The sequence below is a fragment of the Mauremys reevesii genome, linkage group 1 (assembly GCF_016161935.1).
Source record: "Mauremys reevesii isolate NIE-2019 linkage group 1, ASM1616193v1, whole genome shotgun sequence".
Taxonomy (NCBI): Eukaryota; Metazoa; Chordata; order Testudines; family Geoemydidae; genus Mauremys; species Mauremys reevesii.
The window spans coordinates 269947848-269975627 of NC_052623.1; the positions used below are offsets into that span (position 1 = coordinate 269947848).

The 27780-nt window shown below is 45.9% G+C and overlaps 1 pseudogene; it reads right to left on the bottom strand.

Moving 5' to 3' along the window:
• LOC120373913 overlaps positions 1 to 27780 on the bottom strand; it is a 106010-nt pseudogene that overhangs the window by 56747 nt on the left and 21483 nt on the right.

A 27780-nucleotide genomic window follows, 5' to 3' on the forward strand; every position in this document is an offset into this window, starting at 1 on the left:
TCATGATTTTATAGACCTCTATCATGTCCTCTTAGTGATCTCTTTTCCAAGCTGAAAAGTCACACTCTTTAATCTCTCCTCATATGGAAGCTGTTCCATACCCCTAGTCATTTTTGTTGCCCATTTCTATAATTTTTCCAATTCTAATATACCTTTTTGAGATGGGCCGAAAACTGCACACAATATTCAGACTACCATGGATTTGTACAGTGGCAGTATGATATTTTCTGTTTAATTATTTAACCCTCTCCAAATGGTTCCTACATTCTGTTAGCTTTATTTGACCACCGCTGTATTGAGTGAATGTTTCCAGAGAACTATCACAATGACGCCGAGATCTCTTTCAGGGTAATAACAGCTACACCGCTACCTTGATATAACGTGACCCGATATAACCACGAATTCGGATATAACACGGTAAAGCAGTGCTCCGGGGGGGTGGGGCTGCGCACTCCGGTGGATCAAAGCAAGTTCAATATAACGGGGTTTCACCTATAACGCGGTAAGATTTTTTGGCTCCCGAGGACAGCGTTATATCAAGGTAGAAGTATAATATAGACCCCATCATTTTTCAGGTATAGCTTGGAGTATGTTTTCCAATGTGCATTACAGTAACTCCTCACTTAAAGTCATCCCAGTTAACATTGTTTTGTTGTTACATTGCTGATCAATTAGGGAACATGCTCGTTTAAAGTTGTGTGATGCTCCCTTCTAACGTTGTTTGGCAGCCGCCTGCTTTGTCCACTGCTTGCAGGAAGAGCAGCCTATTGCAGCTAGCTGGTGTGGGCTTGGAACCAGGGTGGAACAGCAGCCCCCCTATCAGCTCCCCGCTCCCCTAAGTTCCCTGTGCAGCAGCTGCCAGCAGGCTAGTAATTGCAGCTATCCCTACCCCCACTGCTATGTGCTTCTCCTGCTCTCTGCCTTGGAGCTGCTCCCCGAGCCTCCTGCTTGCTGTGCGGGGGGCGGGGCGGGGGGTTGTTAATGTCAGGGTGTCCCCCTCCCCCCTGCTCCTACACCCCGCTTACCCCTTCTCCTCCATATACAGCAGGGTGGGATCACGGAGGAGAGAGACAGAGAGAGCCTGGAGCAGCAGCTGCTGTCTCAACTTCCTGATCCACTTAAAGACAATGCACTTAAGAGTGGGTCAGCTTACTTAAAGGAGCAGTGTGCATTTCTCTCTCTCCCACACACAAGGTGTGTGTCTGTCTTTGTCTGCTATGCTATCTCCCCTCCTCTCCATTCCTGCTGCCTTGTAGAGTGTCAGGCTACATTAACAACAATGTGTTAACCCGTGAGGGCTCAGCCAAGTGCTAGTTCATCATTTAGCACAGGGGCTCTCCAAACTGAAGTCGGACCCCTCAGGGGTCAGAGGTTATTACATGGGGGTGTGAGCTGTCAGCCTCCACCCCAAACCCCACTTGCCTCCAGCATTTATAATGGTGTTAAATATATACAAAAAGTATTTTTAATTTATATAGGGGGTCACACTCAGAGGCTTGCTATGTGAAAGGGGTCACCAGTACAAAAGTTTGAGAATTATTGATTTAGCAGCAAGGCATTCTCTGAGAAATATCCCTCCCTCTTCCAGCGTCTAACTTCACCACCTCAACCAAGCTTCACAATCATCATAGCAGTGAACAGAATTAAATTGTTTGTTTAAAACGTATACTGTGTGTATATCTATGTAGTTTTTTGTCTGGTGAAAAATTTCCTGGAACCTAACCCCCATTTACATTAATTCTTATGGGAAATTGGATTAACTTAACATCATTTTGCTTAAAGTCACATTTTCAGGAACATAACTACACCGTGAAGTGAGGAGTTACTGTACTTTGCACTTAACACTGAATTTCATCTGCTATTTTGTCATCTAGTCAAGAGAGATCCCTTTGTAAGTACTCACAGTCAGTTTTGGACTTAAGTACCTTGAGTAATTTCATAGTCCGCAAATTTTGCCACTTCACTGTTTACCACTTTTTCCAGATAATTTATGAATGTTGAACAGCAAAGGTCCCAGTACAGATCCTATGGGGACCGCAGTCTGTTGGGGGGAATATCCCCTCCCCCTCTGGGTCTGTGGGTGGCCAGTTCGCCTCACTACGTCTCTGGGAGGTCGCCTGGAGTGGGAATGAGCGGGCGACAGGAGGCGTGGCGTGGGTCTGTGATCAGGGCTGAGCGACAAACACGGTTACAGAGCCCAGCCCTGGTCAGGGCAGGGCAACAAGGAGTCTGAGAGCTCAGGCCTGCACTCAGGCTGAGCCGCAAAACAGTCCCGGGCCTCTAACTCTAGTGGAGGGCTGACAGCGCCAGGCTTCTTGCCTATGAGAGGGGGAGACTGCCACTCACAGACTGGGGTGGCAGGGGGGACGTAGGCCCACCCACTCCACTGTGTCCCGGTCCAGGGCCCTAGCAGTGGCAGAGTGGTCTGCTACTGGGTCAGCAGAGATCCTGACTGCAACACGGTGACTCACTCGCAGCGTTGCATCCAGACAGGAGTCAGCTACCCCATGGCCCTTCCTAACTCCCCTCGGCGCACGTGGCTCTGTAGAGGGTCATCCAGGACGAGGGCCTCTGTCAGGGCTTGGGGTTCCTCTGTGTTCAGGTCTGTCAATGGCCCTGGCTAGTCCTCAGCTTCCTCGGGGTCTGTGGCAGCCTCCTGGCTTGGGAGCTCGCAGGGGCGTCTGGCTCCTCGGTGGCTGGGCTCCAACTGAGTTCTCCAGCCCGCCTTTTGTACTTCCTGTCCCGCCCTCTGAACATCTGGTGGGAGGGTTGAGCATAGAGTGGCTCCGCCCACCAGGAGTTCAAAGTGAGGCCCCTCCTCCGGGTCTGTGGGCAGCCAATCCACCTCACTATGGGGACCCTGCTATTTACCCCACTCTGTTGTAAAAACTGACCATTTCTTCCTACCCTTTGTTTCCTATCTTTTAACCAGTACTGAACCATAAGACGACCTTCCCTCTTAGACCATGACTGCTTACTTTGTAGAACCTTTGGTGTGGGACCTGTCAAAGGCTTTCTGAAAGTCTAAGTACACTATATCAACTGGATCACCTTTGTCCACATGCTTGCTGACTCCCTCAAAGAATTCTCACAGATTGGTGAAACATGATTTTTCCCTTTACAAAAGCCATGTTGACTATTCTGCAACATATCATGTTCATATGTGTGTCTTGACAATTCTGTTTTTTACTATAGTTTCAACCAATCTGCCAGATACTTACTGGCCTGTAATTGCCAGGATAATCTCTTGAGCCTTTTTAAAAAATAGGTAAAAGCAGCAAAGAGTCCCGTGGCACCTTATCGACTAACAGACATATTGGAGCATGAGCTTTCGTGGGTGAATACCCACTTCGTCAGATGCATGCAACGAAGTGGTTATTCATCCATGAAAGCTCATGCTCCAATACATGTTAGTCTATAAGGTGTCATAGGACTCTTTGCTGCTAAATCGAACTAACACGGCTACCCCTCTGATACTTAAAAATAGGTATTACATTACTTACCTTCCAGTCATCTGGTACACAGGCTGATTTAGCAATAGGTACACACCAGAGTCAGTAGTTCTGCAATTTCATATTTGAGTTCTTTCAGAGCTTTTAGGTGAATACCTTCTGATCCTGGTGACCTATTACTGTTTATCAATTTGTTCTGAAACCATCTCTACTGACACCTCAATATGGGACAGTTTCCTCAGATCTGTCACCTAAAAAGAATGGCTCAGGTGTGTGGATCTCCCCCACATCCTCTGCAGTGAAGACCTATGCAAAGATTCATTTAGTTTCTCCACAATGGCCTTCTCTTCCTTGAGTGCTCCTTGAGCACATCATCTGAAAGTCCCCAACTATGGGACAGTTTCCCTCCGCTCTAGCCTGAAGCTCTCCTTATCTGAGACTTTCATCCTCCATCATCCAGCACAGAGGCTGTCAAACTGGGGTGAAACGCTCTAGTGTGTCCCTGAAAGTCTCCTCTATGTACCTCTCTGTCTCTCTTAGCTCCTCAAGTTCAGTCACTTTGGCCTTAAGAGTCTGTTTTATATAGTGTGTGTGTGTATATATGTATATACTGTGACAGGGTCAGGCCAGATGGCTACAGGAGAGTGTAAGAAGGCAGATATATTCATCCCAGATTAAGTAAATCCCTTTTCCCTGGGTAAGGTAACAGGGGCAGTTCCAGAACAAGCAGGAACTTGCTGGAACCAATTAAGGAAGGAAGGCTAATTAGGACACCTGAAGCCAATTAAGAAGAAACTGCTAGAATTAATTAGGGCAGGCCGGCTAATCAAGGCACCTGAATTTAAAAAGGACCTCACTTCAGTTTGTAGAGTGCATGCGAGGAGCTGGGAGCAAGAGGCGCGAGGAACTGAGAGTGGGAAGATGCATTGCTGGAGGATTGAAGAGTACAAGCATTATCAGACACCAGGAGAAAGGTCCTGTGGTGAGGATAAAGAAGGTGTTGGGAGGAGGCCATGGGGAAGTAGCCCAGGGAGTTGTAGCTGTTGTGCAACTGTACCAGGAGGCACTCTAGACAGCTGCAGTCCACAGGGCCCTGGGCTGAAACCCGGAGTAGAGGGCGGACCTGGGTTCCCCCCAAACCTCCCAATTCCTGATCAGACACAGGAGGAATTGACCTGGACTGTGGAGTTCTACCAGAGGGGAAGGTCTCTGAGCTGTTCCCTGATCCACATGGTGAATCTCTGAGGCGAACAAATCTGCCAATAAGCGCAGGACCCACCAAGATAGAGGCCGAACTTTGTCACAATACATACACACACTATGTTTGCATATACACACACAGATTATGCAAGAACTCATCCTTTTGAAATTTCACCATGAGGAAGGACCATCTGCTGATTACACTGGTCTACAATTTTTGAGAAGTCGTCTGCTTCAGAGATAAAATGTGCTATTTATTATGTATTTTGATGTGCTGAATTCAAATATGACAATTAAAACAACTGATTGGCTACTGTTTCTAAGATATTTAAGTTTTTACATTTTATGTCTATGTATATTGTGTAGATAGTAGAGTTTTAATCATAAATTGTAAACCTAGGTCTTTTCATGTGTTTATGGTTGCTTTACATGATAATATTTCACCTGTCTTGTTTATGTAACACTTTAAAAATCAGCGAAAGGGTTATATAAATAAAATTTATTATGAAACAAAAGGCAAAAAACTATTATGTACATAGTTTAGTCCTATTCAGTGTCTACTTGGCGCTTCTTGGCTTGTCTCTTGTATTCATTAAATGGAGCATCTCTTGTCACTGTCCTGCAATAATCTGCAAGCATTGATGGGCTCCATTTGCCCTGATAGCGTTTCTCCATTGTTGCAATGTCCTGGTGAAATCGCTTGCCGTGCTCGTCGCTCACTGCTCCGCAGTTCGGTGGAAAAAAATCTGGATGAGAGTGCAAAAAATGTATCTTTAGTGACATGTTGCAACCAAGGCTTTTGTATACCTTGAGGAGGTTTTCCACCAACAACCTGTAGTTGTCTGCCTTGTTGTTTCCGAGAAAATTTATTGCCACTAACTGGAAGGCTTTCCATGCCGTCTTTTCCTTGCCACGCAGTGCATGGTCAAATGCATCATCTCGAAGAAGTTCACAAATCTGAGGACCAACAAAGACACCTTCCTTTATCTTAGCTTCACTTAACCTTGGAAATTTTCCACGGAGGTACTTGAAAGCTGCTTGTGTTTTGTCAATGGCCTTGACAAAGTTCTTCATCAGACCCAGCTTGATGTGTAAGGGTGGTAACAAAATCTTCCTTGATTCAACAAGTGGTGGATGCTGAACACTTTTCCTCCGAGGCTCCAACGACTGTCGGGTGGCCAATCTTTCTTGATGTAGTGGGAATCTCTTGCACGACTATCCCATTCGCAGAGAAAACAGCAGTACTTTGTGTATCCAGTCTGCAGACCAAGCAAGAGAGCAACAACCTTCAAATGGCCACAAAGCTGCCACTGATGTGGTCATAGTTTATGCACCTCAAAAGTTGTTTCATGTTGTCATAGGTTTCCTTCATATGGACTGCATGACCAACTGGAATTGATGGCAAAACATTGCCATTATGCAGTAAAACAGCTTTAAGACTCGTCTTCGATGAATCAATGAACAGTCTCCACTCATCTGGATGCGTGAGCGATGTTGAGGCTGCCATCACACCATCGATGTTGTTGGAGGCTACAAGATCACCTTCCATGAAGAAGAATGGGACAAGATCCTTTTGACAGTCACGGAACATGGAAACCATAACATCACCTGCCAGGAGATTCCACTGCTGTAGTCTGGAGCCCAACAGCTCTGCCTTACTCTTGGGTAGTTCCAAATCCTGACAAGGTCATTCAGTTCACCTTGTGTTATGAGGTGTGGTTCAGAGGAGGAGGATGGGAGAAAATGTGGGTCCTGTGACATTGATGGTTCAGGACCAGAAGTTTCATCCTCTTCCTCTTCTGACTCAAGTGAGAATGATTCTGGTGCATCAGGAACCGGCAGTCCTTCTCCGTGCGGTACTGGGCGTATAGCTGATGGAATGTTTGGATAATGCACAGTCCACTTTTCTTCTTTGACACACCTTTCCCAACTGGAGGCACCATGCAGAAGTAACAATTGCTGGTATGATCTGTTGGCTTTCTCAAATCATTGGCACTGCAAAGGCATAGATTTCCTTTTCCTGTTCAACCACTGGCGAAGATTTGTTGCACAAGTGTTGCAGCATATGTGGGGCCCACCTCTTGTCCTGATCTCAATTTTGCAGCCAAAATAAGGTGATAGGCTTTCTTAACCATAGTGGTTATACTGCGCTTTTGTGATGCAAAAGTCACTTCACCACAAACATAGCAGAAGTTATCTGCACTGTTCACACAAGTACGAGGCATCTCTGCTCACTTTGGCTAAACAGAAATGTGTCCCTTTGCAAAATCAAACACTGACAAATAAGAGAGCACGACACTGTATGATTTCTAGAGCTGATATAGGGCAATTTGTTCAGCAGAGTGATGTAAGCTTCGTTATGATTGCGTCATCCATGACTTCTAGGAATAACATGATGCAATTCATATCATGTATGACGCAATACCAGCTTCAGATTGCATCATTAATTGTTTTGCCTAAAAAGCAATTACTGTCCAAACCCAGTCATAGATTTATTCATAGATCCAGTCAAAGATGTATTTTAGTCATTTCTGGTTTAAATTTAGGTCCCTTCCCTTTATAACTCACTTATCTTCCCCTATTCCCAAGTCAAGGGTCGTATATACTGACCCAATAGCATATCTTGAAAACTAGAGCCAATCAACAATTTTAAGCATCATTTTCGTTCTCAGTGACCCAGAATTAGTAAAGTTTGACTACATTTATTTCAGAAGCATTTTGGCTGTAGAGCAGTGTTACGTGTTACTTGAGGACAATATCAGAGGCCCAAACTGTATAAAGGAATGATTCACAGATTCATGGGGATTCTTGTTCTGAACTAGCAGCTGTTATGAACACGTCACCACAGAAAATCCCTTGGTGAGATGTGAAAGACTGATCACTTGCCAGAGCCCTTGTTGGAATTGAGGTTCTCTCTGGTAAGCTTATTAGCATACGTATGTTCTTCTGTTGTTTTTAATTTGTTTTCTCTCTAATGCTTTCACCTTAAGAATAAATGTGCTTGCTGTAGTACACTATGACTATAGGCAATTCTGCTCCTTATAGCCTCTGGTGAGAAAGCAAAGCAGGCTTGTAGGCAGTCTGACTTGCTGGGAAACTCAAACTGTAGGCAGGGAATTGTGCAACCAGCAAAATCCTGGTCAGGAGAGAGAGAGACATGGGTCTCCACCCAAGAGAGGTGATGGCTGGGAGCCAGGATCCTAATAGAGGTGCCCTTCATGGACCACAGAGGGAATACACAAAGTATTCCTCTGACACAAAGTAAGAGGTGACTGGATTATGGTCTACAAGTACCCACAAAGGGAAAAGATTTCTGATAACAGAACTTAAATCTAGCAGAGAAAGGCATACTAAGATCAATAGTTGGAAGCTAAAGCAAGATAAATTCAGACTAGAAATAAGTATTACTTTTTTTAAACTGAGGAATGAGTCACTGGAACAATTTCTTTAGGGATGCAGTTGATTCTCCATCATATCTCTCTAAAAGATAAACTATAACTCAAACAGAAGTTATGGGTTTCATCAATCAGCTACTAGTTGAGGTTGTATGGTCTGTGAGAATGCGTCTACACTCGGGACTATTCGAATTTGCATAAACCGGTTTTGTAAAACAGATTGTATAAAATCGAGTGCGCGCGGCCACACTAAACACATTAAATCGGTGGTGTGCGTCCACGGTCCAAGGCTAGCATCGACTTCCGGAGCGTTGCACTGTGGGTAGCTATTCGTAGCTATCTCATAGTTCCCGCAGCCTCCCCCGCCCCTTGGAATTTCCGGGTTGAGATCCCAGTGCCTGATGGGGCAAAAATCATTGTCGCGGGTGGTTCTGGGTAAATGTCGTCAGTCACTCCTTCCTCTGGGAAAGCAACGGCAGACAAGCATTTCACGCCTTTTTTCCCTGGATTGCCCTGGCAGATGCCATAGCATGGCAATCATGGAGCCTGTTTTGCCTTTTGTGACTGTCACCATATGCCGCTGACAGAGGCGATTCAGCAGCGCTACACAGCAGCATGCTTTTGCTTTTGCATGACAGCAGAGATGGTTACCAGCCATACTGCACCATCTACCAATCCATAAATTGGTAAAAGATGATCATGGCTACCAGTCGTTTTGCACCATTTGCTGCTGTCATAAGTGCCTGGCTGCTCTTAGCCAGGGCGCAAAGCTAAAATTGGGAATGACTCCCAGAGTCAATCCCTCCTTTTTAGTATCTAAAAATAGAATCAGTCCTGTCTAGAATATGGGCAAGTGTACTAGAGAACCACTGTATCAGAGAGCACAGCTGCTCTGTGTCAGATCCTGCAGAAATTATGAGCTCTATGCTATTCACAGGGGGTGCTCCTGCAACAACCCCACCTGTTGATTCCGTTCTTCCCCCAGCCTTCCTGGGCTACTGTAGCATTGTCCCCCCACTTGTGTGATGAAGTAATAAAGAATGCAGGAATAAGACACAGTGACTTGTTAGTGAGAAATGAGTGGAAGGCAGCCTCCAGCTGCTATGATAGTCCAGACAGGACAGTAAGGAGCGTGGAGGAGAGGGCCCAGCATCCCTCTGCTAGTCCAGGGGCAATTGAATCTTTTTTTACACATGAAGGGTGGGGCTGACAGAGCTCAGCCCCCTGTTGCTATGACGACGATGGTTATCAGCCATACTGCACCATCTACCAGGAAAAATTAGGGTCAGGCGCCCTTGATTGACCTAACTGATGCTAGTCGGCATGGTTACCAGTCCTTTTGCACTGCCCCATGTGCCAATAGGCTGATGATGACGGGTACCAGTCGTTTTGCACCATCAGCCACCCACGGCGGGGGGGAGCAAGGATGTTGGTGTTGAGTGCTGCAGCATCGCGTCTATCTGCAGCATTCAGTAAAGATAGGGTGACATGTAAAAGAGTCAAGAGAGGATTGTTTTCCCTTTCCCTTCTGGGGGTGGGGGGGTGCGTAAATTGCCGAGCTATGCCTGACCCACGCGGACACTGTGTTTGACCCTAGAAGCATTTGGAGCTCAGCCAAGAATGCAAATACTTTTCGGAGACTGCAGGAACTGTGGGATAGCTTGAGTCCTCCAGTCCATGGCGTCCATTTGATTCTTTGGCTTTCCATTCGTTTGTCACGCAGCAGTGCGCTGAGCCCTGCTATGGCGTCTGTCTGGAGATTTTTAAAAATGATTTTGAATTTCGTCTTCTGTAGCGGGCGCTGATAGAACAGATTTGACTGCCCTTACAGCGATCACATCCGCATGGTCCGTGCTGGAGCTCTTTCTTTATTTTGATTTTTAACTGCATCGCCACACGTGCTGATCTGAGCTCCACGCTAGGCAAACAGGAAATATTCAAAAGTTCGCAGGGCTTTTCCTGTCTACCTGGCCACTGCATCCGAGTTCAGATTGCTGTCCAGAGCGGTCAGTGGTGCACTGTGGGATACCGCCCGGAGCCAATACCGTCGATCTGCGGCCACACTAACCCTAATCCAATATGGTAATTCCGATACTAGCACTACTCCTCTCGTTAGGGAGGAGTACAGCTCAGTTTAAAGAGCCCTTTATACCGATATAAAGGGACTCTCAGTGTGGGCGGTGTGGCGTTAAATCGGTTTACGCTCCTAAAACCGGTTTAAACGCCTAGTGTAGACCAGGCTTGATATACAGGAGGTCACACTAGATCAGGGTTTCTCAAATGTCATTGCACCCTGGCCCCCTTCTGACAACAAAAATTACTACACAACCCCAGGAAAGGGGACTGAAGCCTGAGCCCCACAACCCCAGGCTGGGAGGCCAAAGCAAAAGCCCAAGCCCTGCCATCCTGGGGGGCGCCAAAGCTGGAGGGCTTCAGCCATTGGGGATGGGAGCTCAGATTTTGGTTTCAGCCTGAGCCCCAGCAAATCTAATGCCAGCACTGGCAACCCCATTTAAATAGGGTAGCGACCCACTCTGAGATCCTGACCAACAGTTGGAGAACCGCTGCACTAGATAATCATAACAGTTTCTTCTGATCTCAAAAATCTATTACTCTCACCTGCAGTCGTGTCTTCAAAAGCCTTCGTTTAAACCCTTCATAGAACATGAACTGTATGGCAGGATTGAAGACCAGCAGCAAGGAGGGGAAAGTACCATTCCACAAAGCCAAGACTCCTTCATCCCGTATTATCTGATGAAAGGCATCTGATGTGGAAAGTGGAGAAAAGCAACAGGAATTCTTAACATACAGAGTGACATTCTGATTGCAAAGGGTATGATTAATTCTACATTTTGAATATCATCCTCCATTGTGTACGAGTCATCTCAGCAGCCTAGACCCACTGCTCCCTGTGATACACTTCTTCTTTTGCCTTTTAAACTAATGAACAAATTTAGGGACTATGATGGACAGAGTGGAAGCAGAGGTATTTCTTGGTCAAACTGGCACTTGTCAGAAAGCTTATATTTACCTCCTTGTGTAGCTGTTCCCCTCTTTTACAGAGGCCCAATGTCACCCTGAGATTCTTCTAGCTAAAATGGCTCTCTTCAGAGCTTTATTTAGTTATGTTTCATTTTAGCAACAAGCAGCATAGCTGATCATAAAGTTAACCTCCCTCTGCCTCTGTTCCATTTAACTGGAAGTTGCCTAAGAATGTCATCTCCCAGTCACCACCTGCTAACACTAAAATCAAGAGGCTGAATTGCAACTTGAACACCTTTGGTTTTCTTTTTAAGAATTAGCAATTTTTCACTTACAAAAACAATGTACACATCACCAAAATTAATTCCCTATATTTAAAGCGGTTCAAGTTTGAAATGTCTGTAATAAAGAATTGTGTTTAGAGAAGCTGGCTACCACAAAGTTTAAATATTTGACTTCTTCCCCCACTCAAAAGCATGGATCAGGGTAATGAGATAAATATACAAGATCTTCATGGAGAAACTATTGCTAGTCAGTCAGCAGCACTGGGTCATGGTCATACGGTCACTCTCTGGAGTTCTCAGGCAGCAAGACCCCCCAGGAATCATGGGATGTATATCCTACCTCCATCAACAGAATATTTACTATATCGGAGCTATACAGGAATACAGCACTGAGGCACATTTCAGAAAATGGAGACAGTTTGGAGGACTGGATAGCTCAGGAGAGTAATGATGATAAATAAAGTCTTATTTCTAGACTGACAGTTCAAACTTTAGTACAGTTCAGTGATGACTGGAAGCAACTGTTACCTCATTGGCTATTCAATAACCTACATGAAATCAGTTTGTGGGCCTAGCAGAATAAGTGTCCACACCCCTAACAGCTACAACCAGAACTGGCAAAAGTTGGCTTCCTTGTCAGTTTCAACAAAAATGTTCAAGAACTGAATGGGTCAGGAAGACTGTACAACCCTCCTCCCTTACGTGGGGCCCTTTTCAGGATCAACAATGGGCACCATGCACACATACAAGGAGGGTGGGAGACTTATGCTACTGTGGATAAGGGACTTTGGTCTTCAGAGCCATCAATCCAATCTTTTTCACAAACATGAAATTCACTGAGAAAAATGACTGCACCAGGTGCTTACCCACAATGCCCTTGTAGTTGGTTGGTACAATATCTTCATTTCTAAACTTTGCTCCCTGCAGTTTCAGTCGTGTGTTCACTACCCAGAGCGGAGTGGTCAAGAGTACGTTCACGACACCTAATACAAAAGCACCCCACAAGGAGAAAAAAATACATCTTAACAAAAGTAAAACAGAAAAAATGGGTCTGTCTTTCTACATTTTTTCCTTCTTTAATTTCAATGTACAAACTAACTCAGTAGTAATTCACATAGTATAGAAAACTACATAGCAGGAATTTTAAAAAAGACCAACACACAGCAAAGCTAACTACACAACTTCTTACTAAAATGATTTCTGTAGTTTCTCCAATGAGTCCACAGAGGCCAAAACAATGGGTTTTTCAACAACTAATTAAAGGTTCCTTAGGTCAAGCAAATTCCAAGACAGTCTTCAATGGGGTTACTTCAGGGATTAATTTGGCCCAACATGTTGAAAAGCATATCTATTAGTCACCATCCAGCTAGACTCAGTTATAAGAGAAGTCATGTTGTTCTACAGCTTTGGGAATTTTTGACAAGTTTTGTTAAAACTCTTCCAATCTAGTTTTGTTGCCTGCAAAGGAAGGTGGGATAGGTGGGAAACAGACCTCTCACCCATTCGATATCTGCTGGAAGTTCTACTCCACATGATTCAATGGTGGTGGTAAAAGCTACTGATTCACACCAAGTTAAAGAAGATTTAGTTATTCAAAATATTGCAAAGTTGCAAAAATCTTCTTTAACAAAGAACCCTAATATCAGTAGGAAATCTACTCCCATTTTGATCTGTCCTGGAAGAAAATGGCATCTAGGTACCATGGTAATGGATACATTACATAGAGAAAATGGCTCAATATTGGATACTTTTTTTGTCCAAGCGTTCAACAGAAATAATTTTATAAGTGTGTGAGTATATATACACACAGAGAATGTGGGGTGGTAGAAGACCTAGAGTAAATATGCATGACAAATAAAGAGAACCATAATATGAAGCGGTTCTCTATAAGATACAAAATACAAAACACCCAGGCAGCATGACCTCCAATGGGCTTCATAAAGCAAGGAGGTCATTATGTAATTTGGTTAAAAATCTGAGTTTCACAGAATCTCATGTTATGACATACTATGTCATCATGCCTTATAGGTTCCATTACCTGCAACAAACCCCAGGACCAAATCTTTTCCTGTGGTTGAATGTTGGCCTTTGACCCAGAGAGCTCTGAGACTGTTAAACGTATAAAAATAGACAAAATTGGAGCAGCAGAGGCTGGAAATAACAGGGAACCACCCTCGATATGGTGCCAGGCTGTGGAGAAAAAACAACAGACAAAGTAAGGGTCAGAAAACTACCATTATAAATTGAAAGCATCTGGGATCTGACCTAAATCTCACTGAAGTCAATGTGAATTTTTCCATTGGTTTCAACGGACTTTGGATCAGGCCTCCAAAGAGAAAAAACGCTCTGGAAGCCATTGGTTAAACAGATCCATGAGCACAGAGTTGTGGACCCAAGAAGGAGTTATATAGTGTCTTTCATCCACAGGGATCCCAAAGTGCTTTGCAGATCCATCAACAGAGGAATTTTTATATGCTACTGAAATACTGTACCTTTGGGATAGAAAACAACATCTCCTCTTTGCCAGGGACAGCACATAAGTTTTACAAATTGTGTGTGTGTGTGTGTGTGTGTGTGTGTGTGTGTGTGTGTGTGTGTGTGAAGAGTCACACAGCTGGCACTATATATAGTACCATTATATTGAGACAATTTCCAACCAGTAACAATCACACTGACTCAATATAATTCTTAACTCTATTACTGGTTAAAATAAAACACTCAATTATTTGCTTATACTGATAACACTCATGAGTAACTCCACTGAAATAAGCGAAGTTACAAAGGCTGGTAAAAGTGAAAAGAGAAACAGACTCAGGAAATGTATAGTCGGGGTATCTTCAAATTGTACGTATCAACATTCCTCCACTTAGTTGGGAAAGTACAAAGAATTAAGTTTCTAAAGTTACAGGCTTCCATGATTAACTATCAGTAGTACAGTTACTGGTGGGGAGAAAAAAAAGATGGAGAAGGAAAAAACAACTCTTGCATGTTTCTGGTCCCTTCTATCTGAGGAAAAATATACATACGCCTTATATGAACCATATACTCTATTTAAAAACAAAAAGAAACCATAAAGTCTTCATAAAAATCAGAGATGCTTCTGATGATCTGATTACAAATATTTTTTCAGAAGAAACCTCCAGAAGCGCAAAACAGCAAACATCGAAGATAAGAAAAATCAGTTAATTTTAGTGGCTCAAGGTACCACTCCCTCAATCCAAACCTGTTCTGGTGATAAGAGTAAAGTCCAAGTGACTGTCCTGAATTTTATCCAGGTGTTGAACTTGTCTCATCTAGTTCACACCAGCAGGATGAATTAGACCACACCAGCAGAAACTGTCTTCAACGTCATTTAAGAAAGGTGGGAATGAGAGGAAATGGATAAAGCAGTTTTTGACAAGTAAGAACAGTGTTTTCCTGGTGCAGATAAGGGCCTAAGAAGAAAACCTGTGTTAGCTAAACCGGTTTTTAAAAAGCAAATTCCACTACCATGCTATTTGTATAGAATGAAATGAGCCATTGCCAAATGACACCCACAGTATGCTTGGGATCTTGCACCTTTTATTGTTTTCCAGTTGTCCCACCCATTTCTTCAAAACTATGTTAGCTTTATCTAGGGCTCTTAAGTGTCTTGAGGAAATCAACCAGTTTCCCATTGCCAGAAAAAACTCTTACGTACCTGTTTGGTAACTGTTGTTTTTCAATATGTGAAGCATATAGCCATTCCACTTCAGGTGGTGCGTGCCAGAGTCGGAGATTTTTTCTCCCATAGCAGTACCCATTAGGGCAATGTCGTGCCCTCCTTGTGCTTGTGGTGCCAGCTAAGGGTATACTGGGCGGAGCCCACCCCAAATTCCTTCACACCAGCAGCCATATTTTGACTCTGATGTAAGGGGGAAGGAGGGTGGGTCATGGAATGAACACATGCAACCTATCTTGAAGAACAAGTTACAGAACAAATATATAATTTTTTTCTTCAAGTGTTTACACATGTCCATTCAGGTGACTCACAAACAGCATGAGATCAAGGAGGGTATCAGAGTCTAGCTGAACAAGGACAGCAACACAACTCTCACAAATCTAGCATCATCTTTTGAGGCTTGAGAGACAACATAATGACTAGTGAAGATATGAACAGATGACCTAGTTGCAGCCTTGCAAATGTCACTGATGGCTAAGAAAGCAGCTGATGCTGCTTGCAGTGTGCTGAAACTCTCTCAGGTGTAGAAAATTTAGTGATATCATAGCACAGTAGAATACAGGAAGAAATCCAGGAGGAAATTCTCAAGAGGAGAAATGAGTTGACCTGTTAGCAAAGGAGATGAATAATTGACAGGACATCTAAACTGCTTAGTCCTGTACAGATAACAAACTAATGCCCTGTGGACATCCAAAGTATGGAGTTTTTCCTCATCTTTATGAGAGTGAGGCTTTGAAAAAAAGGTTGGTAGGTATATAGACTGATTTCAGTGAAAATCTGACACCACTTTTGTTAGAAATGTAGGGTGTGGATGTAAGCAGACCTTACCTTTATAGAACACCATATGGGAGATGGAGGATCAGCAACTAAAGCCTGAAATTCTGTTTTGCTACTACCCAAAGTAATAGCCCCCAGGAACACTGCCTTAATTGAGAGATAGAATCATAGAATTCAAGATCAGAAGGGACCATTATGATCATCTAGTCTGACCTCCTGCAAGATGCAGGCCACATAAGCCGATCCACCCACTCCTTAGCAAGCGACCCCTGCCCCATGCTTCGGAGGAAGGCGAAAAACCTCCAGGGCCACTGCCAATCTTCCCTGGAGGAAAATTCCTTCCCGACCCCAAATATGGCGGTCAGCTGAACCCCGAGCATGCGGGCAAGACTCTCCAGCCATACCCTCTGGAAAAGGTTATATCATATCATTGACCCATTGTACTATTTACCAGTGTGGCACTTAACTGACCTATTGACTAAGCCCGTTATCCTATCATACCATCTCCTCCATAAACTTATCTAGCTTAATCTTAAAGTCATGGAGGTCCTTCGCCCCCACTGTTTCCCTCGGTAGGCTGTTCCAGTATTGCACTCCCCTGATGGTTAGAAACCTTCGTCTAATTTCAAGTCTGAATTTCCTGACTGACAATTTATATCCGTTTGTCCTCGTGTCCACATTAGCACTGAGCTGAAATAATTCCTCTCCTTCCCTGGTATTTATCCCTCTGATATATTTAAAGAGTGCAATCATATCTCCTCTTATCCTTCTTTTGGTTAAGGAAAACAAACCGAGCTCCTCAAGTCTCCTTTCATCGACAGGCCTTCCATTCCTCGGATCATTCTTGTGGCCCTTCTTTGTACCCGTTCCAGTTTGAATTCATCCTTCTTAAACATGGGAGACCAAAACTGCACACAATACTCCAAATGAGGTCTCACCAATGCCTTATATAACGGGACTAGCACCTCCTTATCCCTACTAGAAATACCTCGCCTAATGCAGCCCAAGACCGCATTAGCTTTTTTAACGGCCACATCACATTGCCTACTCATAGTCATCCTACGATCAACCAGGACTCCTAGGTCCTTCTCCTCCTCCGTTACTTCCAACTGGTGCGTCCCCAGCTTATAACTAAAGTTCTTGTTAGTCATCCCTAAATGCATAACCTTACACTTCTCACTATTGAATTTCATCCTGTTACTAATACTCCAGTTTACAAGGTCATCCAAATCTCCCTGGAGAATATTCCGATCCTCTTCCGAATTGGCAATACCTCCCAACTTGGTGTCATCCATAAACTTTATCAGCCCACTCCTACTCTTGGTTCCCAGGTCAGCAATAAATAGATTGAATAAAATCGGACCCAAAACCGAGCCCTGAGGAACTCCACTGGTAACCCCCCTCCAACCGGACAGTTCCCCCTTCAATACTACCCTCTGCAGTCTCCCCTTTAACCAGCTTCCTTATCCACCTCTGGATTTTCATTTCGATCCCCATCCTTTCCAATTTAACCAGTAATTCTTCATGCGGTACCGTATCAAACGCCTTACTGAAATCCAGATATATTAGATCCACCGCATTTCCCTTGTCTAAAAAATCTGTTACTTTCTCAAAGAAGGAGATCAGGTTGGTTTGTACGATCTACCTTCGTAAATCCATGCTGTAATCTATCCCAGTTGCCATCGGCCTCATGCTCCGGAACCACTCTCTCTTGAGAGATGAGAAAAAGAGCAACTGGTCATAGGCTTAAAAGGGGGAAGGTCCCATTAAAGCTGACAAAATCAATTTTAGATCCTATGATGGTGTGGGATCTCTTACAGATGGGAAAAGCCTGTCCAACCCTTTCAAGAATCTAACAGTAGTAAGGTTAGAAAAAACAGATCTTCCTTCTATAGGAGAATGGAATATGGAAACAGCCACCAAGTGAACTCTCAGGGAACCAACACAGCAGCGTAGCTAGTGGGGTGCAGGGGAAGCAGCCACTTCCCCTCAGCACATTTTCCAAAAGCGGCGCCTGCTGGGCCGGTGCTGGGGGCAGCACAGCTGGAGGAGCCATGGCGGGGGGGGTGGCAGGCGCGGCCGGAGGAGCTAGGGGGCCAGTTCCTCAGCCATGGCGCCCCACACTCAGCGCGGCCCCAACATCGCCACAGCCACCTCCTGCGGCAGCTCAGGGCTCGGCAGCCAAGCGCTCCCCGCCCCTTGCTAATGCGGCAGCAGCAGCATCTCCCGGCAGTGGCTCGCGGCCCAGTGAAATATTCTGCGGCCCCCGCATCCCATCACAGCAGGCAGGGGGAGGTGAAAGGGCCCCTGAGCCTTTAAGGCCACCTGGCTGGCAAGCCCCACGTGGGCGCACTGAGCACTGGGGCGGGCGAGCTTGTGGATCAGGCTGGTGTTTACCTGACAGCGACGAGAGGGTCAGGGCCCAGCCCGGCCCGGCCCAGCAGCGCCATGGAGCGAGGCTCGGCCAGCGACTCACGAGCCGGAGCCGGGATCCACCCACGGCGTGGAGCGGGATCGGCCGGGGACAGGCGGCAGCACAGGGCGGAAGGTGGCGGTGGGGTCGGTGCCTTGCACTGGGGTCTGGGCGAGGGTTCCCCAGGGCCGGGCCCACAGGGCAGGGGCGCAGGCCGCGCTGTCTGGACGGGGGGCCCTGGCGCGGCACAGGAGCCTGGAGCCCGGGGCGGGGGGGATGGGACCCCGCGGGTGGGGCCGGGCGGCGTAGCCCGGCAGGGGACACCTGCAGAGAGGGCTGGGCAGGAGAGACTCTCCCGGGACCATAGGGGGACGGGGGTATCCGCACCCCCGGGAAGCCCACAGGAGTCCTGAGCCGGGCCCCGGGGTTAATCTGGGGGGGAAATGGGAGGAGCCAAGGAGGCGTGGCCAGAGGAGGAGCCGGGGCGCCTTTTATGTTTGCTCCCCTACACTTAGAACCTGGCTCGCCACTGAACCAACAGAGTTCTTTTCTGTTAGGTGAAGCAGATAATTCAGAAGAAAATACACCTCTACATTGATATACCGCGACCCAATATAACACGAATTCGGATATAACGCAGGAAAGCAGTGCTCCAGGGGGGCGGGGCTGTGCACTCCAGTGGATCAAAGCAATTTCGATATAATGCCGTTTCACCTATAATGCAGTAAGATTTTTTGGCTCCCAAGGACAACGTTATATCGAGTTAGAGGTGTATATGGAAGCCTGCAAGGGAGGGGTACCCTTCTGCTGGGACCACATAGAGAATCTTCTCCATTTCATGAGCAGGGTCCTGTGAAAATTCCAATTTCATGAACTGTGCAGAAAATGCTAAATTAGTCCAATATCACTATTTTTCCAACAACAGAGAGGTAGAAGTGGGCATTCATGCAAGCCAGTCTTGTGATTGGTGTGGCTTGTAGTGTGTTCTGGGTAGTAGCGGCACTGGCTACTGTATGTAACATAAACCAGCTCCTGAGTCCCTCCCACAAACTATTGTTCTGACATGATGCTGCTGCCATATGCTGGGAGCCGCACAGAGCACAAGACTGGTGCACATGGATGCTTGTTTCCAACTCCCTGCTGTTGGAAAAATCACAGCAGTTTGGAGGGGACTTGGCAGCCATGCATAGTCCACAAAATTCTATATTTTACCATTACACTACCATGAATTTAAAAAAAAAGTCATGATTTTCTCAGGGACTATTCATGAGATAAGTGCATTTGGTGGATGGCTTTCTGCTATTTAAAAGCATGTTTTGAATTTAAAGGAACAGTCCATTTCCTGGGGAGTTAACCAAGGAGCATCCTTATACATCTACTAATTGTCAGGAAGCAGGGAGGACAAGTCAGAGACAATGGCTTCATCAGGAGAAGGTAAGGAAGTGTTCAGTGAGGACATCACAGTATCAACCTGTTCTGATGCCTGCTGAACCTCCTTACCACATGGGTCAGATACTGGATATTTAAGTTCCACCACTTGCAGTACTGGGATTGGCACTAGATAGAGTGCTTGGACAGAGACTTAGTAGTAGCAGGTGCAGCAGATGAGGACCTAGTGTCTCGAGGGACACCCTGAGGATTCCAAAAAAGCTATTACTGGATCTGATTTGGTATCAGAGACCAACCCCAAAGCATCCTGTACCTGGACCTAGTCCAGTGAGAATGCCAGTGCCAAGACCTCAACCAGCAGAAAGGGAAATCTAAGACCTCCTGTAATGAGTGTGTATGAACCCACCTCCGACTCCAGGGAGGAGTAAGTATAATCAGAAAGCCAAGATGGTGCAGTATCAAGCAGTGCAGCAGGACATTGGGACCAGAAAGCGCAAGAAGTAGATGGTAACAGGGGAAGCATTAGCAGCTTTCTTGCTGATGGTGCTGTTTGTCTTCCTTGCTAAACAGCACAGCTTTTGGCTACCATCAGTATCAATTGGAAGGCAGAAGCTTGCTGTGAATTGGGGAGCAGAGAGGGATAGGAGGGGAAGCAAGGGGAGTTACTAAGACTCAGAGAGAGGAAGTAGCCAGCTCCAGGATGAGAAGGGGCATCCCAGCAATTCTTACGCCAGTTCCTCAGTGGCTGGCACATACACACCTGCCCTCCCTGGACTGGGTATCTCTATCAGCAATGGCTGGACGGTCAGACTGGGCTGGACTAGGGACTCACATGAGTGACCATCTCTCTCAGCCAGCCCTGTGTGGTCCCTGCACACTAACCCCAACCAATGTAAAAGAAGAAAAGGAGAGGAGAGTTGTTGCTACCTGCTCCCTGGTGGCAAACCTGATCCCATGCACCAACACAACCATTCCAGACCCTCTTCCAGATCCTACTCCAGCCTTCACAAGATAGTATGGGGGCAGAAAACATTGGGGGCCAGAAACATACATCAACCCTTGTAATATTTCCATTATGTAGGTGCTAGCCCTCACCACCTCCCAGTTCCACCACAATGGTACCAAAAACTGCGTAGCCCCTCATGGTGCCAAAGATGAAACAGGTACCAAAGCCTGCATTGCATGAATGGGCAATGCCATACCTCAATATCTTACAGCAACGGTGAGTATAGAACCAAGAAGCAAAGGAGGTCCCTCAGGTGTTATCTGTACCGAGAGGGAGAGATGCCCCAAAGCATTCACTGAAAATTAAGGCAATGCTGCAGAAGATCCTAACAACTCAGTCAGTCTCCATGGTACCAAAGGTAGTGCCGGATACAACTCCTCTACATTGCTAGTCAAGTCTGTGATACCAGGAGTTGCCTAGCTGGGCCTGGAGATCTAACCTCAATGCCCACCTTTTTCCTGTGTGACATCGCTGCGGTCCTAGCCCTCATGAACGAAGAGGACTTTTCTAGCTAGAAGACTGTGAACTGCCTGATTTTTTTCTGCCATTTGTGCAGTACCAGAGAAGGAGAATGGCATCTTTTCTCTGGTGAGGTGATACTACCAAGTCTAGTAGTGCAATCCTGGGTGGATTAAGTCTGAACCCCTGTGTACTGAGTGGCTGGGTTCCAAGTGGAGGCATAAAGCAGTTTCCATGAAGAGGTGTTGAAATCTTACTTCCTGTAGAGAGGTGGGCCGGGGCTCGTCTCTCTCTGGGACGGTGGGGACCCACACCGCCTCATTAAATTGGGGAATAGGTCTTGTGGGCAATTAGTCCGGCTGCAGGAGTTGTCCTCTGCGGCCACAGTAAGCCCAGGCCCTAGGTCAGGGTGGGGCACTGGTGAGTTAGGCACTCAGGCCCTCAGGCAGGGGCCGAGCAATAACAGTATACAATAGCAAGCCCAAGCCCTAGGGCAGGGCAGGGCAATGGTGAATCAGGCGCTCAGGCCCTCAGGCAGGGGCTGAGCAATAACAGTATATCAACAGTAGGCGCAGACCCTAGGTTCCAAAGGGCCTGGGAGACGGGGAGACTGCCACCCAACTTGTGGGTGGCAGGGGGGACGCAGGCCCTCCCACTCCACTGCATCCCAGCCCAGGACCCGCTGATGTGTCAGTGGAGATCCTGTCCACAACACACTGACATGGGTTCTGGCACTGCTGCAGCCAGAGCAGGGTCGGCTGCCCCCGGGCTACTTCTAGACTCCCCTTCTTGAGGTACCTGGGTCAGGGTGGTGTACTCAGGGGCATCCAGCACCATGGGTTCCTTGGAATAGCTGGCAAAGGGTAGACTCGGCAACTCCTTCTGGTAGCTGGCACAGGGCAGGCTCGGCAACTCCTCCAGGTAGCTGGTGCAGGGCAGCGCAGGCCAGTCCTTGGGTTTACTGCAGGCCAATGGGGTTTCCCAATCACGAGCTAGGACGGAGGCATCTGGCCTCCCCGGCAGCTGCTCTCTCGATGAGCCCTGAGGTCAGGCCTTTATACTTCCGGGGCAATGCCTGACCCTCTGGGAGCGGGCTCAGAGTTCCGTGGCCCGCCCACTCTGGTGTCCAGAGGAACTCGTCTCTCTCCAGGGCAGCAGGGAACTACACCGCCTCACCACACTTCACTAGACTCGAACCCTTGCAGATAGGGTACCTATACCTAACAGGTCCTCCCCTCAAACCCTAAACAATGAGAGTGAAGATTTCTGACTAGCATAGACTTGTTACAGCCAGAAAAGCACTTAAACCCTGGGGACTTAGGCATGCCCCAGGACAGAGCTTGAAAAGCTCCAACAAAAACAAACAAAAATTTGCCAAAAGCAAGTACACTAACTAAAACTATATATAATTATAATTTTTAGAAAACATTATCTCATAAGAGAAAGGGAAAGGTGTGATAAGCACACACATTCCAACTACCATGGTGAGAAGGAACTGAGGAGGATTGAGGCAGCTCTGCCCTTTGTACCTTAGGCTAACAGCAAAGCTTGCTGAAAGCACATGCACCACCCTGACAGATATCAATATGGGGAAAATATTTACTGCTTTGGGTGCACTGGCACACACACACACACTTGAAGTGAAATGGACATGTGCAAGCATTCGAAGAACTTGGATTTTCAATTTTGCTGTAAGTGTACGAAGTCTCATTTTACAGTCTTTCAAATCCAACTATTATATCCTCGAATCTCTCTCTTATTGTGGACTCCTTGATTTCTGTAGTGGTTTACACGTTCTATAAATTCCTCAGAGTAGATAATGGAAATACAGAACTGTGAGCCAAAGATGGTCTCAACTGGTTTACAAGTGTTTTTCCTCCCCATGCTCACTCTTACTTTTGGCATTTGCTTTCCCATAGCCTTACACACATTTTATTGTTGATCCTGCATGATTCTCAGGTCACAAAAATCATGCCATCCATGTCAGTATATTCCTCTTTCACTCCTCTTCTATTTCTAGGCGGTAGGGAAAGTGTTTAACCTAGGCCTGGTCTACACTGGAAAAATAAGTCTGCCAGGGATGTGAAAAATCCACACCCATAAGCGGTGTAGACAGTGCTAGGTCGACAGAATTCTTCAGTCAACCTAACTACTGCCTCTTGGGGAGGTAGATTACCTATGTCAGTGGGAGTTTTACAAACTCCTAGTTTCACAATTGTAACTGCATGGGTAAAGTCTGAAAAAGGCAAAATGTTATTAGGCAAACTGGAACCTGGCTAGGATTGACAACTCTACTCTAGTGTAAAATACCAGGAATTCTTGGAGTAAGCACTCCAAGGGAAGGGTTACATACACACCTACTTGTCAGTACTTTTCAACAAGGTTCTGTGGTCAGGGATGCAACTCCTACAGCATAGCTCTGTGCAAGGTCATGAAGGTTAACTTCTGCTACACAGGATCCTAATTCTCCATCCTGGGTCCAAACAGCCATTTGTGGGGTTCTCCAGGTGGTGGGGGAGAAGAAAGAATGAACCTTTGACTGGAAAGCATATCCCAAAACAGCCTATTATTCAAGGTGGCTAGGTTATCCAAAAGGACACTGCACCTGTATGATTAGAAACTGATGCCCCAGAGAATCCAGACAAATGAAGAGACTAATATATGGAAACTAATATATCCAGATATATGGAGGCTCACTGGATGCACATGCATAGCACTTCTGAAGGTTTACTTTTACCAAGATAATTGTGAACATCTGTACTTACAGGCCTTCTTCTTTGATAATCTCCAGTAGCACTGTGTGTGTTGTCTTGGACTTGCGTTTCTCATCAACTGGAAGACAAAAGACAGATCTAATTTTTAGCACTTTGAAAGTTGAAAGTACTCATCATCAACTCCTTATTCCTCTATTCCTCTAAAACTGCCAATTTCGCCTTCTCCTTAAATGACTCCGTTTTCTCCCAGCTCCTTAGCCACCCCTGAAAGCATCCCTCTCTTTCCACTTGATATTTAAGGTTTCCTGCCTCCATATTTGTTCACTCCCCAACAACACTAAGGGCAGGTCTACACTACAGGGCTCAGTCGACCTAAGTTACGTAACTCCAGTTACGTGAATAACACAGCTCTAGTCGACATAGTTTAGGTCGACCTTTTGCGGTGTCTACACCGCACTGGGTCGATGGGAGAAACGCTCCTGTCAACTTACCTTAGGCTTCTTGTTCCGGTGGAGTACCGGAGTCAACGGGAGAGCAATCAGCAGTCGATTTAGCGGGTCTTCACTAGACTCGCTAAATCGACCCTCATGGATTGATCACTGCATGTCGATCCCCCGGTAAGTGGAGAGAAGCCCTGAGATGTGCCCCCTGGGCAGCTGCCCCTTAACTTTTGTTAATTCTTGATCTGATAATTGGACCATGAATCAGAGATGGGGCTCACTTCCCTGTTTCATTGTCATAAACATTCCCTGACCCCCAGACCCTAATAAACCTGCCTCTTACAGCTAGTTTACAGGTGACCATGCATTGGGAAAAAGCCTCGTTTTCTAAGAGCTGAGGATTGCTGTACAGTATTATGGGGCTAATTCAAGCATACATACCTGAAGATTTGTCAAATGATCTCATCCCAGTTCTTAATAAAGCTTTAGCCACAATATCAGATGCCTTCTGGTTCTGTAGTTTATAAGTAGGAAATACCCAGCTTGACTACCCAGGGCTGTTCAGAAGCTTGAAGTTTAATTTTGGGAAACATGAGATATTTGTACTCCCAATTTCGCTCTCTCTGTGCTTTTAAATTCCCCTGTAGCACAATGCCTAAATTAGGCAAGAATGTGCTGGTTTTACTCCTGCACATAGTGTTGTTCCCATGGGCTGGCAAGACCAGCCGCACGAATCTAATGGAATCCTGAGCAGTTTCACTCTAACTCTCAATTTTGATCACCTCTTCTAAATCTGAGAATATTCCTAGAGAGAGGTACTTAGGACAAGTCTACACTTAAAATGCTGCATCAGCGCAGCTGCTATAGCACTTTAATGAAGATGCTCTAAGCTGATGGGAGAGACTGTTCTCCCATTGGTGTAGTTAATCCACTTCCCTGAGAGGCGGTAGTTACATCGGTGGGAGAAGCAGTGCTGGCTACATGGAGAGTTAGGTCGATATAACTAGGTCACTCAGGGGTGTGGATTTTCACACCCTGAGCAACAAAATTATTCCAATATAGGTCTGTAATGTAGACCAGACTTTAGACATTCAAATCTGAGCCGTAAGTCACACAGCAATGACTTTTCAGCTAATTAAAGAGTCAGTCAGTGCTGTTCCTAAAGGGAGAATCAGCCTCAGCTAGAAGAATGTTGCTGGTGATGAGGAAGGAACAAAAGGAAAGATCCTTGTTTACACAGAGGAGATTCCTATGATGGGGGTGTGCCAGGCCTTGAGGCCCCCTGCTGGAGGTCTCACAGTCCTAACACACCCTGCCTCAGGAAAGGAGCAGTGAAAGTGGGTCCCCCTGGGCTGCCTAGAAAGGCTGCAGGGCCTGAGCAGGTCAGTTGCTAGCTGGGACCAGAAGGGTGAGGAAGGACTGGAAAACAAAGTGACTCTCGAGGAAGGAGGCCTGGGAAAGACCCTGCTCAAGCAGGGATAAGACTGAGAGAACCCAAAGACTGTAACCCTAAGGTACTGGGCGAAGGTGATGGGACTCAGTGCGAAGCAGACCAGGGAATACAGCAGCAGCAACTATTAATGGAAGCAGTACAAGGCTGCTGTTTATAGTGTCCCTGGCTTGGGACCTGGAGTAGTGGACAGGCCTGGGTCCCTGGGGAAATGGCCTAAGCCCTGAGAAGGGCTCAGAGAAGCTGGGAATGGATCACTTGATAATTACCTGTTCTGTTCATTCCCTATGGGGCACATAGCATTGGTGACTATCAGAAGACAGGATACTGGGCTAGATGGACCTTTGGCATAGCTGTTCTTATGAGATAGGGCTGAAGACCCTGGACAGAGCCAATCATTAGTGGAACTCTGTTACTCCAGAAGGGGACTGAACCTAAGAGATGATCTGACTGGACAGCTGGGGCAGCAAGAACACAAAGTCAAAGTTTTGAGGGCAAAAGCCCTGGGGGCAGTGCTCTACAACAGGGCAGGGATGAACTTAAAGCCAGCCCAGAAGGGGATGAGAACACAGCAAAGAGGCAGGGCTAAAGACACTAACAAGAGCACTGTGATATGCCCTTGATACCCCAGAAGGTGTTCATCCCATTTTAGACTGTGATGTGAACTGAGGGCTGAGCCACTGAAGATGTGCCCTGCAACAGCTGACAGAGCACCAGGAGCAGAAAAAGAGTGCAGGATCATACCCAGGTGACAGGAGGCACTCACAAGAGGTGAGTGCACCCCATCACAATCCCCATGCAACTACTCCCAGAAGTGCCAAGGCTAAAAGGAAATGGAAACAAAGACAGGAGCCACAAAAACACTGGTGTTTACATACTTACCCTGAAGTCTAAGTCTAGCTGTATCCAAAGGAAAAATACTGTCATTGCAGTCACACTGCCCTGAAAAATGACAGAACAGTTAATTAGCAATTTTTTTATATCTATCTGTCTGTAATGAGTTACATACACAATCACTACAAGTTTCTCAGCAAAATTACTCCACATAATCAAGAACTAAACTATATTCTTTGTTAAAAACTGCTTAACAATGACCTTTTGTTTACCCCGCTAAATTCTGTTCCCACCCAAAATCAAAATTTGCTGAATAAAGGTAAAGGGTAATATGCATATCAAAATTTAACAGAAAAAGAAAATTAACCCCACAGACACCAATGACTACTGGAAACTTTTGGTCACAGGGTTAGAGAAAAGGCTTTCAAATGTGATTAAAAAAATTATAAATAAATTGAAATGATTGCAAAACTCTCCTTTAGCATAAGTTTTTAGAAGTCTGATGTCAGTAAGCAGATAAAGAGCACCAGTTTGTTTCTCCATTCTCACTTCTGCCCTACCTATACAAGTCTGATAAAAGCTTATGAAGGAGGAATGTTAAAATTACATGGCATCCATCCCTCTAAATTAGTATCAAAACAGTGCCCTAGAGCACAATACAAGGGACCATTGTGTTATGGGAGGTGCTGCCTTCTAAATGAGACAAAATAGCAGTTCTCATGCTCATTAAAAATTCAGATGCAGTTTTTGCAAGTCAATCCCAGTGCTTAGCCAAATTCCAATTTAGGAAATTACAGTCTGCTTCCATAAAGTTCACCATGTAGTTTTAATTAGATATAGAGGGTGAAATCTTGGCCAATATTCTCTACTTCTTGTGCAGCACAGCCGTTGGATCCTGTAAACACAGGCGCCGGTTTCTAATTTTCCACAGGGGTGCTAAACCCCAGCTCAGCCCAGGCCCTGCCCCTAACTCCACCTCTTCCCCCAAGCCTCCACCCCCACCCTGGGAGGAGTTGATTGGCAGGGGGGCAGCTGGTGGGCGGGAAGAGGCAGGCTTGGCTGCTGCTGGGTGCTAAGCACCTGCTAATTTTTCTGTTAATTTTTCACCCATGCTTGTAAATATGGCAATATGTAAATATGGCTCCTCCCTCCACAACCTCCACTATTTGCCTCGCCACCCTGTTGAATCTTACTTTTAAGACTGTAAGCTCTTTAGAATGGAGCAGTCTTTTACTGTTCAGCGCCTAGCACAACCAACCTGGTTGAGCCTCCAGGCACTATTGTA